General features: G+C 46.3%; 1 long non-coding RNA gene across 1 annotated transcript; it reads left to right on the top strand.

The window, feature by feature from the left end:
• Positions 1-3,223: 3,223 nt before the first annotated feature.
• Positions 3,224-4,869, top strand: LOC309653820. Its single transcript, XR_014259532.1, has 3 exons — positions 3,224-3,384; positions 3,648-3,782; positions 4,438-4,869. It is a non-coding gene; the product is annotated as an uncharacterized lncRNA (long non-coding RNA).
• The last annotated feature ends 1,535 nt before the right edge of the window (positions 4,870-6,404 follow it).

Genomic DNA, 6,404 nt, shown 5'->3' on the forward strand with positions numbered 1-6,404 from the left:
TCTGTGCGAAGGCTTTCTCTAGTTGCGGCAAGTGGGGGCCACTCTTTATCGCGGTGCGCGGGCCTCTCATTTTCGCGGCCTCTCTTGTTGCGGAGCACAGGCTCCAAACGTGCAGGCTCAGTAATTGTGGCTTACGGGCCTAGCTGCTCTGCGGCATGTGGCATCTTCCCAGACTAGGGCTCGAACCCGTGTCCCCTGCATTGGCAGGCGGATTCTCAACCACTGCGCCACCAGGGAAGCCTCGGAACTTTTTTTAGTACCATTTTTCTAGATGAAAGAGTAAAGCTTTAAACGTAGACTTACCAATGGCTCTCTGAGGGATCTCCTTTGTGTTTAAATGATTTAGTATATGCACCCCTTATTGTTCGAATACATTCTTAAAGTACAACTCTTTTTATGTCTGCAAAGATCATTCACCTTCTCAGTCCTGAAGATATCTATCTGTTCTTCTTGGACAAAACAAACAAAGAAACCCTTGGCTACAAAATGCTAAGTAGGGATTAAACCACCGTCTGACTCTGAATTCTTGAGTTCTTCCTGTCCGTGTACCCACAATTATTCACCTTTGTTTAAATATAATTAATATATAATTCTTTTTTAAAGTCATGTGGGAAATAGTAAATGAAAGTTAAGTAATAGAATTAATTGAAACAGCAGAGGTTAATCACAAAGTATGTGTGTATTTATCCTTGAAGCCATTCATCCTGAACGTGTATACACATATTTGGACACTAATGTAAGAGTTAACACACATCATACTATGTTTTACATTTTCAGTTAACGTTCAACGTTGTTTCCTGATTGATCCCAGTCTTTGTAATTATGATTATAATTTTATAAAGACAGAAAGTGTCTAACTGATCAACAGTGACAGAGTATTAACAGAAAATGGGCCCATTCTTACTCATCCCAATATTTCATGATTTTGAATGACACATACCCATTCAGTAGTGCTTACATATTTGCAAATACTGATCTACTGAAGCAGGTTTGCTTCGTTTCTTCTTACTTGATACTGAATATTGCTTTCAGCACTTCTCAAAACCCTTCACCATCTACATCTTTATATTGTATATTTAATAAAAAGACAATTGCTGAAGGACTTAATTATTGTCTCAATTGCATGCTAACACATTCTTTATAGACTGTTTCCCCAGTATGAGTTTTCTGATGTGACTAGCAAGTGAAAGATTTTCCACATTGTCTTTAGAATTGGCATCTCCTCAGTGTGAGCACTTTCTTGTTCACTCAGGAATAAGGAATCAGTGAAGAATGTCCTTCCTTCATTACACTGAGACTATTTTTTCAGTGTGAACCCTCTCATGTCCAATGACGAATGTGACTCTAGCATTCATTTCATCGGATTTCTTCTACAGCAGTGATTAGATGGTGTACCCCTAGAGGGCTCTCCTCGTAGTAAACCTTGGGCTGTCTTCTCTACTGTGTCAGGGATGAAGCCCACTCTGAGTTCTCTGTGCTTTCTGAGGCTGGAGCTTCACCTGAAGGCTCTTCCACCACGATTCCAGGGTCAGGGTTTCTCTCCACATGACTTTCCTGGTGGTTTAAAAGGGATCATTTCTGGCTGAAGGCTCCATATCATTGATTACAGACACAGGGTTTCTACTCTGTATAAATTCTCTGGTGTTTATAAAAGTGGGAGCTCTGGGTAAAGGCTGCACCACATGGATTCCAGACATAGGGTGTCTCTCCTGTCAGTTTTCTAGTGCGTGTAAACGTGAGAGCTGCGTTTAAAGGCTCTTCCACATTCATCACATTTGTAGGGTTTCTCATCAGTGTGAATTCTCCCCGATGACTAAGGTTATGGCTTTGACTAAATGCTTTCTCACATAAATGATATTCATTGTGGTTTCTCTCCTGTGTGAATGTGCTCATGACATCGAAGTGTTGGATGGTCACTGAAAGCTCTTCCACAGTCATTCCAAACATAGGGCTTCTCGCCCGCGTGAGTTTATTGGTGTGAATAAAAGTCAGCTCTCTGCTGTATTACCTTTATAAGGTTCGTCTTCTCCAGTGTGAGCTGTTGGTGTATAAATGCGAGGCTTCAGATGAATTATTTCCCACGTTCAGGACATTTGCAAGAGTGACTCCAGGGTGCACTCTCTCATGTTGTCTAAGGTTGGAGGGTGACTAAAAACCTTCCACATTCTGAGATCTGTATGGTTTCTCTCTAGTATAATTAGCTTATGCCAATTCAGTGATGAATAATGGCTGAAGTCTCTCCCGTTTGGGCTGAAAGTATAACACATGTGGATTTAAGGTTGTTGTATGTGAAATGTCCTCATATTCATTGCATTCAGTGGGCTCTTCTCCAGCATGAAATCCCTGCTATTGACAAGGAAAAGGAGGCTGTTAAAAATTACTCACATAATATTTATTCAGTCATTTCTCTACATGTGAATTCTAGGCGTCTCCCTCAGTGATGGTCTTCATTGAAAATCTCCCCATGTTACTCACATTCACAGGTCGTGTTACTTTGCTGAATTCACACAGATTTTCTATCTGGTAAACCCTCACTGGTCCTAGCTTTCTGATGAAGTTTTAGGTCTTCTTTATGTTTCAAACACTATATCCACGAGCTATGTTTAATCACTCACCTTTTCACTGAAGCCCAGGTTAGAGTTGGACATGTAATGTCAAATGACATGGGTCCTCAGATTGCTCCATCCTCCATTACATGGATAGAAAACCTCCTGGCCACATGTCCAAAGCCACGGAGGGCAGAGCTAGGGTTGAGGCTCTGATGTCGCTGATTCCCACATGGGGAGGAACCAAGGTGACTGAGGGCAAGGGCATCTGGTGGGGCAGGGGGTGCAACAGGGAAGGTGGGGTGCTAAAGGCCTGGAATGGGTGTTGGAGAACAAATGTTGGTGCCTTTCACCAAGTATTATTAAATGAGAGTTTTGCGAGAGGTGTCCTTGCTGTGGAGACAAGACTCTCCAGGAGACCATGGTAAGGGTTGCCTGGGAATTAGTGTTAATCCTAGGAACTGAATATTAATAAAATAATAACTTTGAACAGTAAGTCAAGTCAAAGTATAACACCCCATAATTTGCATTGTTTTCTGCAAAATGGGGATATTATATCCTCCTTACATGCCGAGTAGCCAATGCAGCCTTATTTTTGACCATGGGAGGAAAAAGTGTTCCTTCTGTCTGCACATGACTGTGGGTTAGGTGGGAGGGGTCACTCCCAGCTGAGTGGTTGGGGATTCATGCCTGGTGTATCTAACAATACTTTGAAAGGCTGGGTTCTGAAGGCTGCTTTCTTTTTCCTCAGATTTATCTGATTGATTTTCGGATTGTCCCTGCATAAGGGTGCAGAGGAGGGCAGGTGGTGGCAGAGTTCCTGATAATGAAACAACAGGTGAGAAAACAAACTTACTTTGATTCCTGAATTGATCCATCTTTTGCCAAATGGTCAGGTTTCTACTTTGGGTCCGGATTTTCTAAGTGCACCCAGGAAATATTAACGCCAGTTATGTTCACCACCCTGTTAGGGATATGGCAGGTCAGGGACCAATGAAGAAATACTCTCTTTCCCAACATTTACTTTCACTTGTTCCAGCCTCCATTAAGCTGTGACCTCACAGAAGACGGGAGAGGTTTTTTCCTTCTCTTTTTTTAAAGGTCATCCCTTGGGCACAGCGACCTCCTTCATCATGTTACTGGCTGCAGTGGACTTAGGAATGCGGTGAACACAGGGGCTAGAGAATGACTCAGAGCAGAAATCTCTAGGCCAGTGGGGAGCAGGCGTTTCATCAGGTGAGTCCTGTGTCATAGGTGCTGGTGTGAGTGGGGGTTTGGTGAGAGATAGCAATAAAGAATCATTTATTTTTCCTAATTTTAAAAAGATTAACTTTCTACAGAGTACTCATAAACATTTTGATAGCTTCAAAAAGATAAACGTAAGCTCCTTAACAAAGTTGTTCACATAACCCTTTTCCTTTGTGTTCTTAACCTTCATTCAAATTAGAAAGTTGAATGCAATGTCTGCAGATTCTTATTTTCTTAATTTGGACTGTGTATGGAGGAGAAGGGGCACAGTACAGAGAACAAAATGTAGAGCACTGGACAGCAAATGACAGTCTGGGGAGCTCCAAGACCTCACTCCGCCAGAGTGACATGAATAAAACAACCAGGATCTGCCTGAATGAGCTGGGGTTCTAGCCCAGGGAACCCCAGAAGTGGCAATAATGGGCTTTCTGATCCCACCATTGTCAGCCCTGGTAAGTGTTCTTATTAGACCCGGGGGATGTGTGTGTATGTGCTGTGTGTGTGTCTTTCTTCTCCTGGCACCCCTGGACTTGCCGAGTGTGCATCAGTGTTTCATGAAAGCCATGGCCATGTGGTGCTAAAGTTATAAGACCCTCTCAGTCTTGTATCTTCCTGCGTTGGATACATAAAATTTCTCTAATAGGTCCAGATGCAAATGTTCAGCTGTCTCCTTGGCTCCTACCTGCAATGGCATGGGGATGTCTTTTCCTTGGGAAAGCAGCTCTAGGCTCATGGAGAGAAGAGCGGCACACGTGTAGGGTGGGCAGAGATAATTGGAGCAAGCAAGTGAATTGCTAAGGTCTCCTGATAAGGAGGTAAGAGGCTGGGCACTAAGGGAACCCAGGTCTGCAGAGTCAGGGTTCCGACTGCAGAATTCTCCACATTAGCGTGAGGAGCGCGTCTCCTTCGCGGCAGCCTCCTGCCCAAATCTTCCCAGCCTTGTCGGCTGCTGGGGTCCCGTCGTGCCGTGCCGAGCCGAACCGGCAGGTAGCTACGAGGCGGACGCCCCGAGACGAACTCGAGCGTTTGGGCGGTCGGAGCTGATCCCTCGCCGCCCAGCGATCAGAATCCATCCCGCTGACGTTCGAGCCCGTTGTCGGGAGCCACTAGGCGGCCGCTTTTATATTGTCCCTTCCCTCCTGAGCTTCGGTGACCTTCGCGAGGGATGTGACTCGCCCGCCAGGCGCGGGGCAGAGTTCCGGGAGGCCGCTGACGTTGGCGGCGACCATCCCGGTGATGCGGAGTGGTGAGCGCGTCCTGCTCTCACCGGAGACTGAATGTGGAGAGCAGTGTGTTGTGGGGCCGGCGCTGAGCTCCCTCGGATGGTTGTGGGGAGGTCTGCGCCGGTCGACCAGCACTCCCTGGTGCCCCTTGGCCCGCTGAGACTTCCCGTCCTGCTATGCGTGACCAGGAGAGGATGTCCGTGCACGACGTTGTCCTCCGTGTGTCACGATCCGTCGGTGCGTCCTCGCCGGCTTGGGGACCCGGGTCCATCCCGGTGCAGTCGAGGCGGTGGGGCTGCTCACCGTGGGCCACTTCAGTTTCTCAGTGTTCCACGCGAGGCGGTCACGGGGGCGAATCTTGCCCCGAGGCAGGGGCACGGGATGCTTGTCAAGAGACGTGATCCACCCGGCAGATTGAACCGGCGTCTACGCGGGGAGCTCCCGTCCCCACTCCTTGGTCACCTCGTCAGCGTGGCGCTTGCGTTTGTGCAGGTCTCCTCGCCGCGGACTGTCGTGGGCAAGCGGGAAGGGCGCTAGTGGAGGGCCGGCAGTCCCTCCTAGGCTTCGGTGGTCGTAGGTCGTAGTCGTTTCTCTTTGGGAAACAGGGACCGCCCGGGGCCTCCGGTGATGGTCGTGAGCAGACACGAGCCTGGCCGCGGTCCTGGGTGGGCGTGGTTGTCGGTAGCTTCTCTGAAGAAGCTCTGCAGACAGGGAAAGGCGTACAGATGCACGGGCGGACGGGAGGATCCCCCAGGGCGAGAAATGGGACCGATGGTGGCATGGGTCGAGGACGGGTGTCAGGGGAGCGGCGGTGCGCCTTCGCCGGTGTGCGATCTGGATCCTTCCTGTTGAGGTTCACACCAGTTACACGTGACTTGGAGTCTGCAGCGCAAGGTCGACCAGATGGCCGGATTTCGGTATTGGGGTAAGAAGAAAATTTAATGAATTAAATTTTTTTTTGTTGTGAGATTCACTACAATGTGAACATTAGTGAAATGAGAAATCCTGATGTTTACAGTAAATCGACATTACTGTAATAACTACTATCATTTGCAATTTTTTCACAAAATGCTGATTTATGAAATTTAAAATATATTTAGTACAATTTTTTGTGATACAAGTCTGCTAATGAGAAAACTGGAATTCTTTTGCAAGGGGGATGCCATTTAGCTTATTAGAGATTCCTATCATCAAAATTTAAGTTGTTAATCCTGACTTATAAGGAGATTTTGCATGGTTTACATATTTCATATTTGAAAATTCTTTTCACACATATATATACTACCAAATACTGCAGTTCATGAGCATATGATTTTAATTGAGCATATTCATTGCTTGGAAGGAATTTATAAAATTCCGTTAGATTCTTCTATTGATATTTGCCTTT

This window comes from Balaenoptera physalus (genome assembly GCF_965194825.1).
Source record: "Balaenoptera physalus genome assembly, contig: HAP1_SCAFFOLD_1240, whole genome shotgun sequence".
Classification (NCBI taxonomy): domain Eukaryota; kingdom Metazoa; phylum Chordata; class Mammalia; order Artiodactyla; family Balaenopteridae; genus Balaenoptera; species Balaenoptera physalus.